The sequence below is a fragment of the Falco rusticolus genome, chromosome Z (genome assembly GCF_015220075.1).
Source record: "Falco rusticolus isolate bFalRus1 chromosome Z, bFalRus1.pri, whole genome shotgun sequence".
In the NCBI taxonomy this organism is placed as follows: Eukaryota; Metazoa; Chordata; class Aves; order Falconiformes; family Falconidae; genus Falco; species Falco rusticolus.
In genome coordinates, this window is record NC_051210.1 from 18,917,261 (window position 1) to 18,942,596 (window position 25,336).

A 25,336-nucleotide genomic window follows, 5' to 3' on the forward strand; every position below is an offset into this window, starting at 1 on the left:
GACCTCAGTGCTGGGGAAGGTTATGGAGCAGATCATCCCAAGTGCCATCGTGCAGCATGTGCAGGACCACCTGCATGGTTGTATGAAAACCATCATGGATTTATGAAAGGCAGGTCCTGCTTGGTGATCCTGATCTCCTTCTATGACAAGATGATCTCCCTAGTGGATGAGGGAAAGGCTGTGGATGTTGTCTACCTGGATCTTAGTAAAGCCTTTGTCACTCTCTCCCACAGCATTCTCCTGGAGAAACTGGCTGCTCATGGCTTGGGTGGGTGCATTCTTTTCTGGGTAAAACGGCCGAGCCCAAAGAGTGGTGGTGAATGGAGTTACATCCAGCTGGCGGCCGGTCACAAGTGGTGTTCCCAAGGGCTTGGTGTTGGGGTCAGTCCGGTTTAATATATTTATTGACAATCTTGATGAGGGGATTGAATGCACTGTCAGTAACTTTACATATATAAAGAAACTATCCCTTATACACATTTAAGTGATGTAACAACACTCTGAGAAACTAATCACTCTGAACTATCTATATTTTTGCACCATTTTATGACATAAACGGTGCTTCTTTCGTGGTCACTATTTACATGATTTTAAAGATTTCTCTCCAACACACAAGCACTTCTTTTTGTTGTGCATTTCACTGGAAAAGAAATGAGGCATAAAGCAGAACAGTTATCTTTTAATTTGTTTTAGCAGATCATTTTAGCCATCAGTATCTGAACCAGCTGAAGTACAGTTTCCATTTCCCTTCTCAGCCATGGATAACACAAAGCTGACAACACATATTTTTCTCTGTCAAAACACTTCACCTACTTTTCAGTGTGCAGACAGCTTAAGAGCCATAACTTAGGCCAAGATTACAGCAACATTCTTCTTGTTATCTTAATATTGGAAAAGTACACACACCAGATCCTTAACAGGAGTATACTAGCTCAAAAGCATGTCATAGATAAAAAGGGATTTCCCAAATGATAGTGTCAAATGGGGAAGAAAAATAACCTATGACATCAGATAAGAGTGGTGAGGGCTAGGACAATACCGTCCGCTGTATCTTGTCAGACACATAACACTCAGCTGTTTCAAGACATATTCAAGCACACAGAGTTTCAGTTGGCTGAAATGCAGTGTGCACATCTTATTTTTCTGCCTTGGTTGACGCTGGTTTAGCTTTTAGGGAATGGCCAAAGCAGACACAGACCGTTTATGCAAAGCCTTCCCTTGCACAAAATTAGACACATTAAACCTGAGGATTATAGAAAGAAAATCACACAAACATATGAAAAAAACATACACACAAATAAATTGTTCTGAGTCCTAAATATGAAGCTGTAGTACAGTTGTCTTTCAAATACTAATTTCTCAATATAAAATAGAAAGACTACCAATAAAACAAAATGCTGTGCCTATACAACTTCTGCAGGATGAACTCCAGTCAGGCCCAGACCAAGCGTTTTCAGAAAGCTAGTATAAAGGCAAAGCAAAAATAACTATTTACCAGTCACAACATGCAATTACATTATTCCTCCTAAATTAAACATAAATAGACAAAAGGCCATCCAAGCCAACAAAGAAAAGGTTCTTCTGCCTGTTGTATCAACAACAAAATTGCTACTTCTTCTCCTAAATATATATTATAACCAAAGTGAAGAACTGTGTACCTCCACAAGGAGCAGGGGTCAGAGGAGGGGTTTTCTGTCCCTGGCCTAAAAGGGCATTTAGCCAGAGCAGTGAGATCGACTCATTGCAGATTGCAGGCTCTTCTATTGTACCAAGACCGCACCTTCAGCTGAGGGTTTCTGCATGCTTGTACTTCATTGCACAGCAGAAGTACATCTCCCTCGGTGTTGCAAGAGACTTTACAAAAACATTTAAATAGTCTGCACAAGTAATGCGTGTCTGGAAACTGCAGAGCTGGGGAATGCAGGAAGGGGTAATGTACTTAAGCAAAATTACAGCGTAACATTACCTGGTTGACAGCTTCCCTGCCTAAATCACATTCAATTAATTTGAACAAAAGTGTTTATTTCAAATTATGAACATGTTAGTCTTTTCCTTAGCTGCAGTATGAGCTACTCTGTTCCCCATGCATTCCAGTCTAGATTCATTAGCTAGGTATTGCCGCAGAGAGTTGCACAAATTCTGATTTCTGCTATAACATATACACTGATGGTAGGGCACCGATTGCACAGCATGCCTAACGATTGCCTCCTAACTGAAAAATTATTTCAATTTTTTTTTTCTCATTTTAATTTATAGCATAATGTGAAAGATTTCTCCCATCACTGAATTTTAGACTTTTCAAATTCTGGCTCTTTGAAACTGAGATAAATATATGGATTTGTCATCCTATATCAATTGGGATATGGGTGAACCACTGTCAGATCAATTTAACTGCTGAGCATTGACCAAATCAGATATTAATTTTCTATTTCATGTAAGAAAAATTATTTCTTTTAAAGGATTAATTGTTATACTTGGTCCACACTGACATGTAAATTTCACACACCATGCTAAGCCAGATTCAACTTATCATTATATTTTCTATGTTAATGTTTTCTTCTCTGTAATTGCCATATCCATATATGTTTTTTTCATTCAGAAATACTTAGCAGACAATGAAAGCAACATAGGTAGTATTATTAAAACCACAAAACTATAGAGTAATCTTGGTGAAAGGATCTCTGGAAGTCAGTAGTCCAACCCCTTGCTCAAGATAGGGCTAATATTAATCAGGATGCTCAGGGTCATATCCAGCTGGATTTTTAGTATCTCCAAGGGTGAAGACTCTACAGCCTCTGTGGGCAACCTATTCCAACCATTTTCCACCCTGACATTTTTTTTCTTATGTCAAGTCAGGATTTCCAGTGTTCCAACCCTGTGTCCATTGCCTTCTGTCATGTCGTTTCATACGTCCCAGAAGAATCTGGGTCCATTTTCTCTAGTCTCTTATATCAGGTAATCATAAAAGAAAAAGATAAAAGGGAAGTAAAGCTGTACTTGACACAAGATTGTCAGGTCGTTTCTTTTTGGTTTGCTTGTTTTACAGTTTTCCATACCCTTCACTTAAAAAGAATCAAATTGCTATTGATTATCCCACTTACCTCTGTCTTCTGTTTCTGTCCACTACAGAGGTAAAAAGCAACTAGCATTTGGTCAAGGAGACATGAAAAATTTTTGTTTTCCAAACTATTCAGACTCTCTGAGCCTGGCAGAACATTCTGGGAAAAAAAGCTACGTTTTCTCATAAGATTTCCCATTCTTTGTGCTTGTATTCTTCCTTCTTCCAACTGCCCTTTAATTTCTACAGAGTGTTTTCAATGGTATACGTTTTCATTTTTTACCAGCGTGCTGATAACCAGCTCATTTCCCTTATAAACAACACAGAAAATGCAGGATAAAGAAGGCCCCTAACTGACATTTGGGGTGCATATTCGTGTAGACATCCCTTAATTTCTTCTCTGATTTCACCTTATTCTTATATCAGTCTTCACAATAACCTTTTTGGAGACTTGTGACATCGCAAATTGATTTCAGTTCTACAAGATTGCATTTCATTTTTCCTTTTACTTCTAGATTGACAGATGCATTTTCATTCAGAAAGAATGTTAAAAATCGTGCTTTGAGTTCCACATCTTTAGGTTGTATCTTTTCAATCTAAACGAATGGGAAACTACTATCATGGTAAAAATGATTTATATGATGAACACTAATCTCATCTGTGCTCCAGAAGAATTAACCACTGTCGATGTAAATTTATATCTATTCACTCAATGTACTGACAGCCAAGAATCCCATCCACAACAGTGGTAGGTTCCCCTTCTAACTGCCAAACCATACTAAATTGGCATGAGTGGCTTTTACTAGTCCATTCGATTTGAATGACATTTTCCATTCCTCATGAGTCTGACGACATGGTAGACAAGAGCGCTTAGCTGCATCTTCAGGCACTTCCTGTGGAAGAATGGAAATACAGACAGGATCATGTGGAATAAATCTTCACAGAAGGTGGAAAAATAAGAGACTGGCAAAACACAGCCCACACTATACTTATTACAAATAGCAAGCACATTTAGAAAACACTTAAAAACATTCCAGAGGTATTGCTTCTTTATTCTTTCTTTTAATTAATAGTTTAGCCTTTATGACTTCAACATAATACATTTTTCTTTTCCCAAAGATTATGGTGAACATATTTATTGTTATTAATGCAGAAGTTACATATACCTAGTTACATCCTAATGGATCATTAACAGTCATTTCAGATGATTAAAGGCTTTTGGCCTTCAGCCTTTACATATACGGTGTACCTCAAGTATGTATTTATAGTCCATTAATGCACCATCATACTGTTTTACTGCTTTATTATTTTATATGCTGCAAATCTGGAACAATGTTATTTCACAATATTTATTTAGAAAAGTGGATGAGAAGAAGAATGTTGCACAATTTCCACTATGGGCTAAATATCTGAAGTATAATTTTGTAATAAATTGAAATTGCATGTACTAAAGAATATTTGCTGTGGCTTGCAAGCTTTATTTGAGTTACATAGTGCTACAAACCTGAAAAAAACATGACTAAGCTATGCAAAAGCAAAACTCATCTGCTTATTCTCTTCTTTCTTTGCACAAAGCTCCCAGAAGTCTCCTTCTTCCTCTCCCACACTTCCCCATCCCATACACAGAAAGACTAGGATAGGTGAAACAGAGATGTGTACTTAGCTAGTACAATGCAGACAAAGGCCAGCCCTCCAGGCTAGCACAGCAGAGCTGTGTGGGGCAGATAGTCTTTAGGCAGATAAACATGTCAGATTGCTCATGGTCTAGCCCAACTTTCAGTTTGGATATCTGATTTATACCCTCATGATTTTATTAAACAGAGTCTATGTTCTATAGCCCAGAGTGCAGTCATGGGCAGTACCATGTCACTGAGCTACAAAATGTCAAATCAGTTCACCCCCTGCTATATCCATCCATGATACTACAAGATTATTTGCACAGTACTTTCCGCTGTACCTTACAAAATCTTGCATTAAGAGACTTTGCCCCTCATTCCACTTTGAGGAAAGTTTATTTTTAATTCTCTGAGTCTTGTCTCAGCATACTCTGTGTCATTTTATCCAGCTCCTTTCATGCTTTCCTATTGTAAGCAGGATCATACCACTTAGTTATTCTATCAAGAAATTAGCTTTCCAAATAATTTGATCCCATAATATCACTCTGCTCAATGCTCTTGATCAGAATAGATAACACTGGTCTAATTGTTCTTGAGTAGTTTCCAGAGCAATAGAAGGGTGAAGCAAGAGGATATTAACTTCATACAGAGCTGTCATTACAATCATTAGAGTGACAGTAGGTGAGAAGCAGACTTGCAGAGGTCTACTCAGCTGGTAATCCAGATGGGCAATTCAGAGGCTGTTTGCATTTTGGAAAAATATCATGACTGTTCATTGCTCTCAAGTTGTCCAAAATAAATTAAATGTTCAGTAAAATGTTGTGCTAAGGGTTGCAAATAAATTCTAAAGTTATCAGCTATGGTATTCTAACTGTATTTCCTTGATGAGTAAATAAGCATACTAGTCCATTGCTCCAGCCAATGATGACCAACAGCAGTGAGTCTTTCTTCGTTAAAAAGTTGATCAGAAAAAGCACATTAGATTCTTCTGCTGATCTTACAACACACACGCATAGCGGGACACAAGGTCTAGCAGAGAAGTTCCCTGTTGTAGAAAGACTTCCAATGGGCTAAAAGATGCTTGGAGCGAGCCCTGTCCACCTCCACCACCTACTGACTTCTACACCAGCCTCCTATCACAGGGGAGTACACCAAAGCCCAGAGAAAGGTGGAATAGCTCAGGTAAATTCATTAATATCTATGGTTAGAGGCAAGGATGAAACCAACACTTAGAACCAAATCAGAAAAGCTGAAATCACAAGATAGATTTTTAACGCAGCACACATATATTGTACTTTGTCAGACATTTGCAGAATGTATGGCAACCTTTACAACAGCCCAGTTGAAGTAATTCAGCCAACAACATGACTCAGACCAAGTGCTCCATGTTCCCAGCCAGCCACAGGAAAGGACCTAGATACACCCAGATTCTGGGGGATCATGTGGCATCCTGCTGTCCATCATGCTGTACCCACCCAGATTACGCAGCATAGATATAACGAGGACCTGGGAAAGTGTAACTCTCCTGAGACGGTGCCATGGGAAGCAGGAGAAAAACAACAGACCTACTGGAAGCAAGAAATGGCCTGTGTCCAGAAGAACTGGGGCTAGAACCTGCCCCCATGCACAAAGCAGAGCAAAGTAGAGTGGGGAAGCTGTGTGAGGGAGTCTCAGACAGCCGTGTGTTCATGGACACTTAAAATCTCCCAAGAAGGAAGATAGAGATGATCATAACACGTAATTGCTACATACAGATGCAAACAAAGGTTGATTGGTATCAAGATAAAACTGCATCATGCTAGCTTTCAGTCACCAGCTTATGGAACAACACTACTCTTTCCCTCATAAAGCTCAAGAAGGAGCCTTTCCTGCACTCATTATCTGAGGCAAAACAAAGGAGGAGAATGCCTATGTTATCATTTCTTTGAAGTGCAGCCCAGAAAGAAACTGTTGCCTGAGTCTGAACATACACTGTGCAGAACATGTGTAACCCCACTGAGATCAGAACAAGACCCGCTGTTTCCTAAACGAATGTAGTTAGTGGAAAATATAGCACATTTTCTCAACATCAAATTTTATTTTGTGTTTTGCATAGATCTAACCACTCAGACTTTGCTGAGCCTGCAGAAGAAATAAATCTCTTCTGCATATAGGCACTGTTTGTGAAGACATTCATTAAAATTGGGTCATGCAGAGCTCCTTATGGGTGCAGTTCCAGAGAACTGTAATGTTGTGCAGCAGAAAGATTAAGTTCCTCCCTCAGTTAAATGTAAGTCTTCAGATGTGGCAGAGTGATAGCCCTTATTGGTACTCCTTGCCTCAAGCCTGAATGTGGTTAGTCTCATACAAAAAAGCACTATTCCAGTAACTTGGAACTGACTCTGTCGTCACTTATCTCTGTTTTGCACAGGAACAATCCTAGTAAAGATAGTGGGTTTGTTCTGACACATGAAAGAAGAATCATTATTATACACAGCAGCTGAACTGGTCAGCTGTTAAACAGTCCTAAGTCAGATCAACTTGCATGAGAGATATTTTGAATTAGACAGACTTACCTGCATATATCTTATTAATATAAATGGCTATAATAATTTTCATGCATTTCTGCTGGGCTAGCAATGCAGGTGAAAACATGAAATAACAGTATTTAGTATGCTGTGTCAGTTCATGCTTTCCCCTTCATGCCAACCAAGGAGCAGCTCCCTTTGAAACTAAATAGTCGTTAATATGAACTTGTGCATAATTGTGCTTGCTGTGAAAGAATGAAGAGACACTGGAGCTGAAAAATCTTTCTGGTTTACTTTCAGTAATAGCTTTTGCATTATTATAGTGTAAGAGGTAGAATAGTGGTGAAGGGGAAATAGATCTGTAATGTTTTGCTTCAGAGAGCTCTTCAACTCATTTTCTTGCTGCCTGCATATGAGAAAGTGCCCAGCTGGCAACTTTACTTCTGATTTATAGAAAAGGTCAGTTAATCCCAAGCAGGCATTTTGCTAAATATCAAGATATCTCCCCATGTGTTTTCTCTGTCTAGCTCAAAGGAAGTTGGAAGCTGAAGCATCAGCAAGGCTTACAGAGTAAGGTGGAATGATACCATCTTTAATCACTATCACTCACAGTAATTTTGCTTCCCAGTATTGAATAGTTTCTGGATCATAATTAAGATTATGAATTTACAAGGATTCTCCATTTGTCATAATATTTCTTCATAGATAGACTGATAGGGCAAACATCTCATCTTCATCTATTGCATGACTGCCATACTGCCAGGCAAATAATGCAGAGAGAAAGTGCATTGAGAGTAATCCTGCAGTCCCTATCAAAACTTAACAATTAATCTGAGGTCAACGTGAGATTTGCATCAAGACTAACCCATCTTAGAAATACCAGTTCTCCCCAGCCATCACATCTCTGACTTCCACAAGAAGAAGTTTTCAAAATGTTCATAAAAAGGGTGCAGAAACAGCACTCAGTGGTTGTTTATTTTTCTAAATGTAAACAGGGGAAAAGAAAAAAAAAAAAAAAAACACAAACCAAAACCAACCATAAAGTCACTACAGGGTGCAGAAAGCAAGTCAGGAAACTTTATAAAATTATACTTGTGGAAACCTGTGTGTTTATTCAATGATATGAAATAAATGGAGCAGAAGTATCAACATCAACATTTGTTTAAGTACACATTAACAAGAGTACAAAGTATAAATAAAAGGAGATAAAGGCTTGGCAATAGCCCTGAAGGAAATTGCGAAGTGTCCAGAAGCAACACACCATAACCCTTTCTATATTAAACTAGTATATCACACCTGACAAGACACCAAGGGGAAGGGAGATTTTTTTTCAGATTTGGTTTTGTTTTTTGCAATTATCTGTGGCGTGTAGGCAACACGTCCTTCAAAAACATGCATCTTGAAATTTATACTGGAGAAACATATATGAAACTTTATTAAAACAAAAAAACTATGTTTTCCACCTCGACTACATACACACTATTCTAACTCCAGTGCAGACAGCATGTCACTCAGCTTAAAAATTAGCACATACATATAGTAAAGAATGGCCAATAACTTGCAGACCCCTGACATGATTAATTTTTCCATTCCAGTGTCTGTACATTTTACTAGGGCCATAAACACATCACCATTACAGAGTGTGACGAGAACTTTAGTCGGCCAGCAAAGCAATGATGATCCTTTTTAAAGGTCTCATCTGAAAGGCCCTGCATTAAGCTTCACACTAATCCTTTTTTCTTTTGAAGTAATCTGAGCTGAACCCACTAAAATGTCAATGTGAAGTCCAAAAAGGGCAGACATATTTTTTAACAGAGAGCACAAAGAAGTCTAAGGAATGTATAAGCCTTTATTTGAATATGATCTGCATTTTCTTATAAAATTGTATGTGGAAAAAAAAAAAAAGAGAGAGCCATCTCAGCACCTCATAGACAGTGCAGCTGTAGTAGTCCACCAAAACAAAATCACTTCTGGCCAGTGCTTGTGTTCCAGGCAGCCACTGGGAATATTGCATAAACCACTTAGTTGTCAAATTTCACAATACATGTCAGATCAAAGGCACTGATTTGTTAAAGACAGAGCTTTAAACAAACCTCCTCGGTTACAAAGAGTGATCACTACACAGAGCTTAGCCTTTCCTCAGAGAAAGAGAATTAGTGGAAAAATACAAGATTTAAGATTGGCCATCTCCATATTGCTTTAGAAAAGTCAGCCAGAAAGACTGGCCATCTCCATATTGTTCTAGAAAAGTCAACCATTTTCTATGGTGTGAGGAAATTACCTCAAAAGCTCTGCTGTCTTCTCCACAGCACAGGGTGCAGGAAAATTGCTTCAGTTGTGTAGTGGTGCTGCAGCACCTCCAAGAGGCAGGACCACATGAAGACGTTGAAGCTACTTTCGTCTCTGTCTTTGCAGCCTGCACTGAGCCCATCTCAGCCAGAGCACGATTAAGTAAACATGTTATTACACACTGTTGTTTTACCACCCCTTTGATAAAAGAGGCAAAACCTTTACTATCATGCCAACTATGATCCTGTACCTTTTTCTAGAAACTGTGCTCATTGCAGACACAAACAGCTACCATGAAAGTGCATCTGCATCCAGAAATTCCATTACTGAATGTAAGTTGATGTTAAAAGGAGGGGGAATTCTGGAGTTTTGATTGATTTTTGCTAGGTTTTAATCTTTGTTTAAAAGAAGTGCTGAAAAGAAATGCCTCTGATAGCTGTAAGATTTATATAATTGTAATTCCAAGAACAAATAATGGAAATTACTAATATGAAACAGAATGGATGATTAACATTCACTTTGGGCTAAAAGCAGAGCTCTCAAGATTCTGAAATGGTCCATGTTTTCCAAACCAAGTGTTGGCTGGTTTCCTTAGGTCTTTCTTTTTCAAGGATGGCTGTGAAAACTGAATTCAGAAAATACTTCACATCCTTTAGCCATCATCAAGTCTATAGCAATGTACCTGGGCTACCATTTCCGAACTTTTTGTTGCTGTTGCCGTGGAAGCTGATAACCAAATTAGAAGTGAGTAGATCATGGTGACACTTTTCCAGTCTGAAATCTGCAGATATAAAATTATCATGTCATGCATTTTAAGGACAAACATCACATGTTCTGTAAATTGAGTTCTGAGACCCAACATTGTTACATTTTATGGTGTTTGATGGCTTCCATTATTTTCAGGCATCAATCCCTTAAGTTAATTGAAACTAGCTAGCTGTAAATTTGCCACAAATTATTTTTTAATATCATGTAGTAGTTGGAAGAAAAAAGAAAATAAAAGTTCAGGTTAAAGTCTGGTGACATAGTCCTATGGAGGATTTGAACTAGTGCAAGAAATGTCAATCCAAAACTGATTTCAGACTCAAGGTTTTCAGAGCACTTTCACAATTTTGGGACATATGATTTTTCTAGTTTCTGTTTTATATGACAGAATAGACCAGATCAAGGTCAGAAGAGTATTCTAAAACACGCATCTTTTCCTTGCCTCTTCTGCAATTACTCTCAATTGAATAATTATCTAAGAAAAATTAAGAAAAATTGGGTCAGGAGTTCATCAACTAAGTTAATTGAGTATCTGACAAAAGGTTTTATTCATGGATAAGATTATAATTGTTGTCTAAATTATATGAAAAGCAAAAATATGAAACCCATCATTCCTGTACTGCTTTCCAGCAGTTAGAGCAAACGTTTGCTTCATAGTTCCCTTGCTTCCACACACACTGCACGTTTCACACACATTTACAGCAAAGCTCTCAGTTAATGCCTTTCTGTCTCAGCAAAATAAAACCGCAAGAGTATGAGACAGATGAGATGAGTTGTACTCCAATGGTTTTGTAAAACCTGTGTTTGAACTAGAAAACAAAAATTGCATGACATTTGAGTGTTTTAACCAATATAAATCCCAAGGCAGCAGTTCAGGGCAGTGTGTTAATTTGGCTGGCAAATTCAAAAGCAGTTAAAAGGCAAAAGGCATTAAATTAAAGAAAATGCCATTGAACTGGAAGGGCATAATGGGCCTAAAAGATTCATTATTGTTTGGGGAAGAGGGTGTCCCACCACCATGTAATACAATAAAAATCCTCCAATTCAAAGGCATAGTGATAGTTCAGTTACATTGCCCTTTCCTCTTGTATTTCAGTAGCTGAAAAGTGATGATTACAGGATTTGTGGGGTCTGAATGTTGGCATCTCCTATGCTGTATGAATAATAAGCTCCATTTTAATTTTAAAATGCAGATTTAAAGGCCTGGGTATTGCTGCTGATATGAGCCAAGTGTGAGCCATGCTGGTTTACACTTTCTAAATGCTCAACCCCCGGCTATCAAAAACACATAGATCATCAGAAGTGAATTTCAGCAGAGCAATTTCTGTAAACCACTGTTGGTAATTATGGTTCTTTTGCCCACCCTCCCAGTTTTCAGCTTTTTATGTTACCACACACAAAATAATTCTAAAGGGCAATCTAAAGAAAGTGCAGATATCAATAAAAAATACATATGTATTTTCATTTTAAATATTGAATCTATACTGGGGCTACCCAGTGTCAAAGTACTCACAAATTTCACCAATATCTTTCCTGATAAGCAAAATATTTTGTACTTGTCTTTCTTAAAAGCATTACTGATCTAGAAAGCAACTGCTAGAAAAATATATTGACAAACTTCTAGGGTTATACCATGTTAACAGCAGCTGGATTTGGAAAGTCAGAGAGTTTCTCCCCTGGGACCCAGGTAGGTGACAAAGTATACATACGGATCTCTACCAAGTCACACAGTCACATGACAAACATAGTTTCCTTAACAAAAGTACTGCGGTATTATATTCTGGGGCATAGACTCCTGAGATGAAGAGAGATGACAGTATCTATAAATCGGCATTCCCAGTGTTGACTGCAATACCCAAGAGCACCATCATCCAGAGATGATGCTTTGCAGAATGATGGTAAGAAACATAACAGGTAGCTAAATCAACAGATGTCTCAGCAACATACCTGCTGTTCAAAAAAATTAATTGTACCTTTGGTTGGGGAATTATCCCAGTACATTTTGTGAGCTCAACCTGCTTTGTAAAAATTAATTTCAGGGAAAGATGAAGGATTTTTCATGTATCCAAACCCAAATGAAGTTCTTTAGGTTGCTGTAAATCCAGCCTAGCACATAATTTAAATTCAAGATACCTATATTTCTCAACCACATTGCAGGGAGGCATGAGGGTGTTACTGACAGCTTCCAGGTATTGCCAAAAACTGCTGTTCAATTCCCATGTTGAAAGTTTTTGTCTTTATTGGACACAATTAGAATCACTTGTTCCAGAGAACTTGGAAGAAGTATAAAGTGCACACTTATTTGGGGGGTTCTGTAAACAAAGTTTAAATCTTGCTTGATTTTTCTTATAATGCACTAAGACAGCCTTAGCACCTGTGCAAGGCTACTAACGTGGCTCCATTCTCTTTAAATCTCCCCTTTTATTCTCATCTGATCCTCCCTGAAACTGGCAGGCATGTTTGTTACCTACAAGCTATATTCCTTGCACATGTGTTTTTTTAAAACCTAGAACATGTACCAATACTAATTATTTATGCATTTATATACATTTTTCCCACTTGCCTCTGGACAAAGATATCCTTTCTGATCAGCAGACAAGAGCCTTCAGCTAGGACATTCATGTTTCCTGGAACCCAGTGGCCATTTCTGCTGCCTGTGCAGTCACACAGCTCTACACTGATTTTTCACACATTTCTGGACAGAAGCTAACGGCTACAGCACCCCCTGTTATCACCAACAGATGTGTCTGCTCACAGGAGCTGGCTCTTAAACAAAAACACAGAATGCTCACATCACCAGTGGGTGAGCAGCTTCTCCCATGATCTCCCAAGGTTTGTCTTTACAGTGAGGGGAAAGGAGAAGATGAATAAACAAACTACCCTTTGGAGTTTGTGATCCTTCGCTTAATGGCAATGAACAGCTGAAAACAGCCCAAGGACATGACTGAGATGGGCACATCTTCTTATGAAACTCAGCTTCCTGAAGTGAGTGTCTCAAAATTTAGTTTATTTGGGGGTCATGGGATCAACTGGTCCTTTTTCTGTCTGAAAACAGAGCTAAATGGAAATCTACAGAAAGAAATAACTGAAATGCATACTGCAACTCTTTGCCTGCTTCCCCCTCCATGTCACAGTCCAACACACCCTTCCAACTCATGTCTTTCCATTTTAAGTATGCTACAAAGAATCCTTCTGGGCACAGCATACATTTTCAGCATCCATCCACCAGCCAGGCAAAGTGTATCCAGAGGCACAAGGACACAAGCATGCTTAGAAAAAAAAAGCTACCACTTGCCTCCAAGGAAAAAGAGACATATGAATCTGTGGGGAGCCATATCCTTTTATCTCTACTGGAAATAAAAAAATAGTGCAAAGAGATGCTTTTCCAGCAGCTAGTGAATAGTTCTGTCATCTATTTTGTTCAATCAGCTTCAGAATAGACATTTTTGTTCACAAATTTCCATGTTTCTGCTGTATTCTTGATACTCATTGGTCAGCATTGTTTGCTGCTAAAAGGCTATTACACGTACACTGTTGTCAGTGGAAAAATATGACCTCGACTACTTTGCATTTCCTATTTCAGTATCTATTTCCATTTTGTGGGATTAGATTCTTGACATTAAAATTGCAGATTAGTTACCAAACTCAGTGAGCTGTCTTCTTAAACAGCATCTTCACATCAGGAACAATACCAAAAAGATCAAAACCCAACCAGCTGGTTTATCCATTATGAAGGGATACCTATAAAGGAACTACAGATGAAAAGAAATAAAATAACATATAAACAACTCCTGGGACCCAACACCAGAATGGATGGCTATTACTCAGAAAAACTTTGAATGACGAGTAGAAAAAATGGGTATCAGAAAAGAAACCTGAAAACTAAAATAGACTATCCAGTCCAATCCTCTGATGATCTTAATTAATGTTTCCCTTCCCCACCAAATGAGAAGCATCAGTAGAAATATTTTACAGCTCAGACTCGCATGACCTCATGCTGGCTCATGAAGACTTCTGTGTGAACATGCCAGGCAGGATGATGTCAGTGCTATGCAAAGACAAAGCATGGCACTGCAAAGTTTGACAACAGTTAAACAGAGACAAATTGAGCACAATTATGCTGAGCCTTCACATTAAGTGAAGCGACAGTATTGAAACACAATTACTTTGCTGTCATTTTCTTTTTAGTATCAGTTGCACTCCAAAGCATGTAAATGCCGCCTTTACTAACTTTATGTCTTTCTAACTATTTTCCCTTGCTGATGGAAATAAAGCTGTCCCACCAGTGAAAACACTTCTGGATTTTTAAAAATGAATGTACACCAGATTAAAAAGGTAGTTATGCTCATATTTTGATAAAGATTAAATGGAGAATGAGATTCATTTGGTCAAGAAAACACCTCACACTGATCTTTGCCTGGCTCTTAAGCTCCATGTCTCACTGTGTAATTTTGTGCCCTCTTCATAAGCATTCAGTTCTGGACAGCATTGCAAATAGTACTGTAGGTTAAATGTGCCTTTGATTAGATTCAGCCATCTATGAATTCTTCAATAACCATAAAGTAAAATATGTTTGGGGTTTAACAGCTAAAAACACTCTTTGCCTTCATCAGCTGAGGAATTACAACAAGTAAAACTTATAAAATGTCCTTAAAGACTTGTAAGCTTAAATTGCATTTTCAGTTATTTTTCAAAAGTATGCTATGTAATATTCATGTTCCTTTGGGTCTTACCAAAATTCACTTTTGCTGAAAACAGGAATTAGCACCATTTAGCTGCTTTATAAATCACACATCATAAATTGCCTTCTACCCGCTGATTTCAAGGTTAAAAAAATGGTTAATCTAAGTAATAATGAGGTCACCTAAAAACCTGCATATATGTACCATATTTTTAGAGACTAATACTAACAATCACCAGGCAGTAGAATCTTAATGGTGACCAACATATAGTTGCTGAGAAACTAGAAGAATAGTGAGACAAAAAAATTATGATATGGAGACAGTTCCTGTACACTTTATTTCCCTAGGTTGACTGTTACAGAATGACATGTCACCAATATTTTAAAATAAGTTAACACTTTATAAATCGTCTGATGAGTTCCTTCTTAGAAAGTCCTCACACACCATTTTCTTAAAATATCTGGGTTTTTTTTCAGAAATATTCAGAGATGCATTTAGCATATTTTGTTTCCCTTGTTGCTGTCTGTTCAAAATCTGAACTTTAAGTTCCAATATTCTTCTTTGATTAAAATGCCAAATGTTATTAGCTTTGATCACTGACTGAATCAATGGAACTCTTACAACTTCAAATCTCTGTTATAGAGTTGCTTGCTGCTACAACATTTGAATTTCACAATCCGCATTAAACCTGAACTCCACTTGAAGTAAGCTTTTGTTCACTAGCTCATGTGAATACTTACAGAAAGAAAACACAAGAAAACAAGTACTGACATTCAGTAATGAGTGTTCATTACAGGAACCTATGACAAAACTTTTTTTGATCAAACACAACCAGCAAAACTTGTTTTGAAATTTAAAAGAAAATTTAATGAACTTTTTTTTTAGACCCCTGTCAGAATCCTGAACTAGTATAAAGTGATGCAGCCCTCCTGATACAAAAGCTTGTGGTGGTTTACATCACCCTAGTTAGGCAAGCAGAACATAGACATTTCAAGCAGCAGAAGAATTTTATTTTATGGACTTTGTCAAGTCATCTATATATCTCAGCTATTCACGCTGGAAACTACAGAGGCTTTCTGGCTGCCAGCCAACACCATCATGCATGAATATCCAAGACTAAGAAGGACAAACATCTGGTAACTAAATAAACAGAAGTCTAAATGATGCGTTAGATTCCCTGGCATCATTGCATAACTGAAGGGAAAAAGGAAGTCCCTACTGAAATACTAACACACTTTAATGGAAGAGCCTTCCTCTCTTCTTGAAAAACGTGTTTACTTTATTGTTCCTGAGTGAAGTCTTGGACAGCAGCAGAACCACAATGCCATAGTGAAGTGTCTGGGTTTCCCTAAGTGCCAAACCAACTGCAGCACTGCAACTAGAACCAGCTGTTTCAGGAAGATTTTTCGTAATCCTGCAAGAATATGTACATAAACACAAGTAAATATATAAATATAAGCACACATTTGAAAACAATTTTGAAAGAAACTGTAACATTGGTAGAGAAATTTATCTAATAAATTGTTTACATTTATATAGCTTACAATGTATTAATCAAAAAAATCCAACTTTGTTTCTGCTTCAGGCAAACAAAGTATTTCAGATACTTTAGTATCACTGAGTATCTCAGACATTGTCAGGAAAGTAACATTTTTATGTTAGGAATTAATAAACTTTGTTGCAGCACATGCTTTTTAGAGGGAGATGTAAGCCAACAAAGCTTTAAACAAACAAACAAACAACAAAAAAGCTACAAGTTACATCAAATTGTCATTATTATTTTATTTACGGCAACTATGCTCTGTTGCAACTGCACATACAAATGTTACCTATGTGTTGGTATACACATTGGTGTGTGACAAAAAGCATAAAGCATTCATTAAAACCATGAAAATTGAGAACAAATGAAATATACTTGCTAAATATCCTTTTAGAGTCCTATTGGTGCTGTAACTCACCAAGGAGATACAGAGTTACAGATGTATTCTGCCTTATTATGGATGGCTGGAAGTCTAGCAAAAAAAAAAAAAAAAAAAGGGGGGGCGGGTAGCGAAAAATAAAAATCTCTCCTTTTTCCACAAATCTTACTTTCCCTAGAAAATTTCCTTTTTATGTTCATTAGTTATAATTAGTAGTTTACATTAATTTTAGAGTAAGACATATATCTCCAAGCTGTCCTTACAGCAGTTCTAGTATAAATGCTTCATATTGTTCAATCTTTCATGGATGAATCAAATTGCCAAAAGGAGACACTATTGCTAATTGCCCAAGAAATAGACTTGATAATCTGAAAGAAAAAAAAAAAAACACCTCTCTACAAGTTGTCCATGATACTGTTGCACCCATTTCCATAAACCTTATCTTATGCTGTAATTTTTATCTGACATCTCATGCCTTTTCTTTGTCAATTCAAGATTAATAAATGTTTCCCTGATATTTTGTTAAATGTCGAAACCAGAACAAAAGTTCATATTCTGCACCGAGCAAGGGCCCTGTAAGTCTAAGTGAATTACTGTTTAGGATCTTTTTTACAGTTACTATTTTTATAAAAATCTGGAGTATAAGACAAGGTGTGGTGAGCTTACATTTCATCCTACCTCTGAGAAGACTGGGCCCAAGGCTTTTACTAGTCAATAATACTGGCATAATTTCTATGCTCTAACAACTTACTACTTCTAACATATGACAGCCTTCATTCTGAAGGAGTACTGTCCTTGCTGGCCCTGCACCTCAGCAAACACCTAAGGCACCCAATAATCCTTTAAAATTCGTTGTCGGACATGTCTCACTGACAGAAAGTGGTTTCTTCCTTCTAATACTGAAAATGTCCATACACATTTTGTGCATGCTTACATTCCATATATAGCCTGTTACATCCTCCTTCACCATACAAGCTGCAGACAGAAAGTGCATCCCAGAACTGGTCTAAACAATCCATTAGCAGTATGTTATACCAACAAATATTTTGTTAAGCTACTCTTACTCAACTGTAAAGCTAACTCAGAAACAAATGAATAAAAAAAGACTCCATATTGTGTATATAATTTATGATAAAACATGCATTATACTTTTTTTAATATAAACACCTAGCATATATTTCAACATTTGTAAAACTGTAATGCTTTTAAAAGCAATAAAGTACTTTGTTTTTTATAGACTTATCTTCATATTGTACCTAAGCACACCAGGAACAAATAGCATTTTAGTTTCTCACAGAGAAACTGTCTACAGTCTAACAGTGTCACTTCAGTTTAATGTCTATCCTTCTTCAAGAATATACACCTTGCAAGACAGGGGCATGATCTAATATGCCTTTCCTACCTTTAACTGATTTTTTTTAAGGCAATTTAAGCTGCCTGCAGGTTTGGGGATGTTACAGATTTTCTTTTCATAGAAGTAATAAGACTAGAGTAAGTATCACAATACCTAAAGACGCTTATGGTCAATAATACAATACAACTGTATGTTTATAAAGCTTTATTAATAATACAGTGTCTAATAACATTGTATTGATTATATCCAATCAAAGTTGTCAAAGGGCTTATCTTATCCTCTTTATATACCTGATGTGTATATTATCCACTCAGTTGTATAGATTGGAGACTTGAGATACAGGCAGGTTGAATGATTTTCCCATCTGTTCTCTGTGTGCTTTGGAGCATAACCTAAATGTAGACATGTGGAAAAGTTCAAGTAAAATGCTAGCTCCAAAAAAAGCAAGAGAATTTTTGCTCTTTGCTTCAAGAGAAACATAATTTTATCCTCAATTCATTAGAAATTTCCTGACATTAAAAAAAATCTGGTGACCTTCCCAATTACAATTCCACTGGGTGCAAGACAGATGCAGCCCAACATACAGTAGTAAGCAGGTTGGTATAATCTCAGTATGGCAACATTAAATTTCTGGGGTGGGTGGACATGGAACAGTTTCAGAATGGACTCAGAATACTTCTTTTCTGGCATGAAAAAGTATGAAATTTAACATCACTCAGACAATAGTTCAGGGTGGCACACAACTAGACAGGAAATTAATAATTTATAGGATGCCCTTTTAGTTTGGTCTAGAATATAAATGAACACATCCATGTCATACTTGCACAGATTTTTCTCATTTGCAATAAAGTGATGTTTAGTGCCTTTAAATTCAGAAGCCCCTCTTTCCTCTTTAACTTATTATCTAGGGTAATACAATCATGCGGAGCACTTGGTAAGTCATTTTTCAACCATCAATCATCCCTAAATAGTGCTCTCTTGTATTAAATCAAAAGGCTAGAACAGATTTCCCCTTTTCTCCATCTCAAAGATAGCAGCAGTCAATAAAGCCATTCCCTTCAAATACAAGATTTATAACCATCAGGTTTTTCATACCCTGTACTCCAAGTTTCTAAATGCAATATTCATATTGGTAGTAAACATGCAGCAACCACATCTAGTAACAACATCTAATGGGATGTTCTGTGCCTAACAGAAGTCTGAATCCTATCCAGGTGCCTGTTAATTGATCTGCAGAGGAAGCATTCCATTGTGTGCAAGCAGGCAGCCCTGTTTAGATAAATCAATACAGAAAAGAGAGTTTGGGAGTTTTTAAGCAGAGGTCAGGGTTAATCTGCAAATGTGTTCTATCCCTTGAAGGATTTATATTAATCCAGTTTTGTCTCTGATGCTGCTGATTTGAAGCTTACATTATAACAGAAAACCTTCCCTCTGATGCTTTTTTTTTAATACTCAATTGAAGCCACTTAATAGCATACAGGAGAGCAAGGACAATTTCCTAGTAAATCTTTAGCCCACATATCTTTTAACAAGCAACAAGTTATACTTATTGGAGATTAGAGTTCCTTTAATAAAAAAAACCCACCCTTTATTTCATTTCCTTCCTGAGTTGTTTCCTTGTGCGTGTAGTTTGGTTTGGTTTTTTCTTTACTGCAACTTTGCCTAATATTCTTCTATAGCTAAGAAAAACTAGAAGATGTTCTGATATAAAGGCATGATCTAATAGCAGTAATTGACAGAATTCAGACACACCTCAAAATCCCCAAAAAAACCCCAAAGAATCCAGCTGGTGTCCAAGATACATGACTTTGTTGAGTAGAATAGAATTACAATTTCAAGATGAACCCCAGCAAATAAACCACCAATTTGAAGCATATCAGATGGTGGCTGTTGCAGTTAGAATTCTCAACTTAAAACCAGGCAGGAGACAACAGCTTCAGTTAAGCATTCCATCTTTGCAAATAAGGCCCTGAAAAGGGGGATTTGCTTCCTACTAGAGAATATCTCATTGCCCTACACCCTGGGGCACCTTAGGCATTCTGAGCTGCCAGCCCAGATGCCACATGACTGCTGTGGAGCACTGCTGTATCGGGGTAACAGCCACACTGACACAGGCAGACCTCCCTCCAAACGTGGCCCTGGCAGGTACTATGCACATGCTACAGCTCCTGAACCTACAGCTTCTTGGGAAAGGTAGCAGGGACAGTCACAGCAGAAAGACTGAAACCTTCGTTCAATAGCAAGAACCTACCATGTACAACAGACCAGAGTTTGTCATCAACAAATAAATACATATAAATAAAACATATGCATGCTTTATTCAGTCTGTTCTAACTCAGTAAAAAACAGTACTGTGAATTGTTTCATAAATCTACCCATTTTATATGAACAAAAAAAAAAACATGTATGAGTTTGGATGTACCCCTTATTCAAGTCACCATAATACACCAAGACTGCTACTGCAACACAAATGAAGTATCACTGCTCCCCCACTGTACAAGTCACCTCAGTCTGACATGATTTCAGCCATTCATGTCTCCTGCCCATTAGCTGACATTAATGCCCTCCCTTATGATGGGATTTCCATTATTTTTTGCAACACCTCATTGATTTTGAGATCTATAGCATCTACACAAATTGTCCTTCAAAGCTCTGTCTTTACTCCTGCTTGTGCAGTAGGTGAAGGCATGCCCAATGATTTAGGAGGGTCAAAGAAGTGAAGGTGCCTTTTTTCTCTCAGCTGAAATTCAACTTCCTGAAAATTCTAATAATACCAACATCTTAATGAATAATAAATGTAATGACTACCATTATATTGATCATTTTTATTTCTCACTACTAAACACCTCAGGCCTTACAATGGCCTTACAAACTAATTGGAAAATGTTAAAAACATAAGACCATAAAAAGTCCATAAAGGAGTAACCAGAACAAGAATTAGCAGCATATGAAAAGTGATGTTCACAGCTGAAATTAACCAAAACCAGCCCAAGGCAGGCCAGTCTGCATTGCTGTCCAGAAAGACAAATGAGACTTCAGTAAAGCCAGTTATTGCCTTTGCTATTCTATTTGCTTCTTCCCAGCATCTGTGATTACACTGGTTTTCCCTGGCTTAGGGCTGGACGTGGGAACCCTTCAGTGGCGAAGGTGAGTACAGCAGTAAAGTTCTAGACAGAAGCTATCCGTTTAGGCTTTGCTGACACCTGAGCCCACCTATGCACAAAAGACGTCAGTTTCCAGAGAACACTCTTCTGAAATGTTTCAGCTAGACCAATAGCCTTGGTAGCACAAAAAATACAGTAGCTCACAAAATCATTCTCTTGCCTCGGTATTGATGGCTAAACTGAAGGCCTACAGTTACTGAGCTGCTTATGACTGCCAAGACTGGACCTGATGGCTGAAGCGTTCACAGCCGACCTTTACTGGGTATCCTGCTGCAGGCTGTCCCTCAAACATGCTGTCTCTATAGTACCGGCAGGGTTCAAAACACCCCATGCTATGACATTCTCCAAAAGTGGGGGGAGTTTATAGAAGGGATTAAGCCTTGATATCCTAGCATAAAGGGTCAGGCTCTTTCTGGAGCTTCAGTCTGTGTCTCTTTTCTGTATTTTCAGATACATCTATTTCTCCTAAGACAAGTCACATTGTAAAATTATTATTTTGAAAACTAAAGCCTTCAATAAGTCTTGAACTTCAGTGTGTGGTTACTCTGTACTTAAGCCTGGCATACTTGCAAGCAAATAATTTAGTGTGGTGATCTCATTTATGCCTCTCAGAAAATGGTGGTTCAAAACCAAAGTCTGTTAAACCTCTTCACACAGCCTTAATCTCATGAATGTTTTGCTACCCCATTAGCTCTTGTCATCCTTTATCACTGTATCTGTATAATAGCACCACCTCACCATCCAGAGTGGTTTATTTACACATGCAGGCAGGTAAGATGGCTGCTGCCAAGGGCAACTGAGCTGTATAGTATCATACAATCATACAATCAGGTAGGTTGGAAAAGACCTTTGAGATCATCAAGTCCAACTGTTAACCCAGCACTGCCAAGTCCATCACCAAACCACGTCCCTAAGCACCACATTTACACATTTTAAAAAAACCACCAGCTCCCTGGGCAGCCTGTTTAATGCTTCACCACACTTTCCATAAAGAATTTTTTCCTAATATCCAACCTAAACCTCCCCTGTCATAACATGAGGCTGTTTCCTCTTGTTCCATTGCCTGTTACCTGGGAGATGAGACTGACCCCCGCCTGCCTACAACCTCCTGACAGGTAGTTGTAGAGAGCGATTAGATCCCCCTGAGTCTCCTCCTGCCCAGGCTAAACACCCCCAGTCCCCTCAGCCGCTCCTCATCAGCCCTGTGCCCCAGCCCCTTCCCCAGCCCCGCTGCCCGTCTCTGGACACGCTGCAGCCCCTCTACGTCCCTCTTGCAGAGAGGGGCCCAGACCTGAACACAGGGTTCGAGGGGCGGCCTCAGCAGTGCCCAGGGCAGGGGGACGGTCACTGCCCTGGTCCTGCTGGCCACACTGCTGGGGACACCAGCCAGGGTGCTGCTGGCCGCCTGGGCCCCCTGGGCACACTGCTGGCTCCTGCCCAGCCGGCCGTCACCCAGCACCCCCAGGCCCTTTCCCACCAGGCCCTTTCCAGCTGCTCTGCCCCAGCCTGTAGCGCTGCGTGGGGCTGGTGTGACCCAAGGGCAGGACCCGGCACTGAGCCCTGCTGAACCTCACACAACTGGCCTGGGCCCATCTGTCCAGCCTGCTCAGGTCCCCCTGCAGAGCCTCCTGCCCTCAGGCAGGTCAACACGCCCCCCAGCTTGGTGTCATCTGCAAACTGGCTGAGGGAGCACTTGATACCCTCATCCAGATCATTGATAAAGATAATAAACAGAACTGGGCCCAACAATGAACCCCGGGGAACACCATTTGTGACAGGCCACCAGCTGGATGGAACTCCATTCACCACCACTCTTTGGGCTCAGCCAGCCAGCTTTTTACCCAGCACAGAGCACACCTGCCCAAGCCCTGGGCAGCCAGTTTCTCCAGGAGAATGCTGTGGGAGAGAGTGACAAAGGCTTTACTAAGATCCAGGTAGACAACATCCACAGCCTTTCCCTCATCCACTAGGGAGATCATCTTGTCATAGAAGGAGATCAGGATCACCAAGCAGGACCTGCCTTTCATAAAACCATGATGGTTTTCATACAACCATGCAGGTTGTCCTGCACATGCTGCACGATGGCACTCAGGATGATTTGCTCCATAACCTTCCCCAGCACTGAGGTCAGGCTGACAGGCCTGTAGTTCCCTGGATCCTCCTTCCTGCCCTTCTTGCAGATGGGTGTCACGTTGGTTGATCTCCAGTCTTCTGGGACTTGCCCCATTTGCCAGGACTGTTGAGAAACGGTGGAGGGTGGCTTGGTGAATTTCTCTGCCAGCTCCCTCAGTACCCTTAGGTGGATCCCATCTGGCCCCATTGACTTGCGCACATATAAGCAGAGCAGCAGGTCACTGACCATTTCTTCCTGGACCGTGGGGACTGCATTCTGCTCCTCATCCCTGTCTTCCAGTTCAGAGATACACCCTTCATCTACTTTTTGTTTCCAGAAAAGAGCCATGTAGTTAAAAAACTCTCATAAATAAGACAGAGCAAAAGTTTTGCTTACTAAATTAAAACAACTGATGGTACTGGTGTCTAATTTCCGTAATTAAAACAGCTCTATGTGAACCCATTGCAGGGATTTTGAGCCCATTCCTTTCAGTACGTGTCATGAAGTTATATACTTCTACCAGTTTATTTCCAAAACATTGTTTATCAAATTGCAATATCAGGTCTGAATTTGGGCTTTGTTTCTCTAAAAAAGCATTGGTTCTTCTAAGGCAGCCCAGCAAGGAAAAGCAGCTCTCCCTAAACATGTTTCCCGTGCCTGTCTGCCAACACCTGCTGTGGTGCTCCACCGAAAGAAAGGGGATTTTGTCATCATACTGCTGCACTGATGTAGTGTTTGCTGGCAAGCATCAGTAGGCTCTCCAGAAACACAACACAGCAAGATCATGCTTATAGAAATTGAGAGGCATAAGCATAGTCTACTTGTGTTAATCCTGTAAAAACACACATCTACGACAAGAGGAGGCAGCGCTACAGAGCACTGTGATCTGTGATTCTCCACCGCAGTTTTTCACTTCTGATGAGACAGCACACAAATGTAGGTGCACCTTCTGTTGGTAAGCCCTTACTTCCATGCAAGGTAAGGCTTCTTTGTAACTCAGCTGGCAACCGTAATAACTAGGCAGGTTAAGACCCACTTTCAACATACGCAGAAAATAATACCACATCCATTATGTTAGCGATCAAGGCTATACAAGATTGTAGATTGTTTCAAAGATCAAAGACAGTCTGTCAGACTACATTACAAGAAAAACAGCACACTGACTTCAAAAGGCATTGCATTGTTCTTTATTTCCTCCACAAAAATAATTTTTAAGAAGATGGTGAGCCACCTCAGAGAAATCTAAATCCACAAGTCTTTTGACAGACCCTTCTAGCTCTGACTGCAGTCTGATCTCATTCTTTTTCCTTCTCCTTAATGTCTATCATAAGTGAAAGTTGACTATTCGACCTGCTGACTTAATCCTGGAGCACATTAAGGAATGAAAATTTAAGTATTTCATCAATCTGCAAGTTACCTAAAATTGCTTCCCTCTCCTCCCACAAATGCTTTGTCTTGCTCACTGCAAGATTAATAATGTCTGCAAAAGGCTGCTTGAAAATATCTCCAATTAGGTTTCATATTTCCCTGACTGAAGTGATACTTTCAGTCAGATTCAGAGAACAAATTACACTAATTGTGAATAAAAATAGCATCAAGATTAGAAGACTTTAATACTGTTTGAGCCATAATTCATATTGGATACCTTTTTGGATCATAGCTTCTTCAACGCATTCACGTTTTCATGACTGCTTTAAATGTTTTTAAACTATTACATAAGGGAATTTTCAGAATTTTCATGATTGCCCAAAAAACAAAAAAACTCAGTCAGCTAGAGGAAGATTCAAAACTGAATACATTCATTCATACGTCAAGGCTAACACTAGTACAGCAGTATTACCAAAAGCAGTATTGCTTTTCCTATATTCA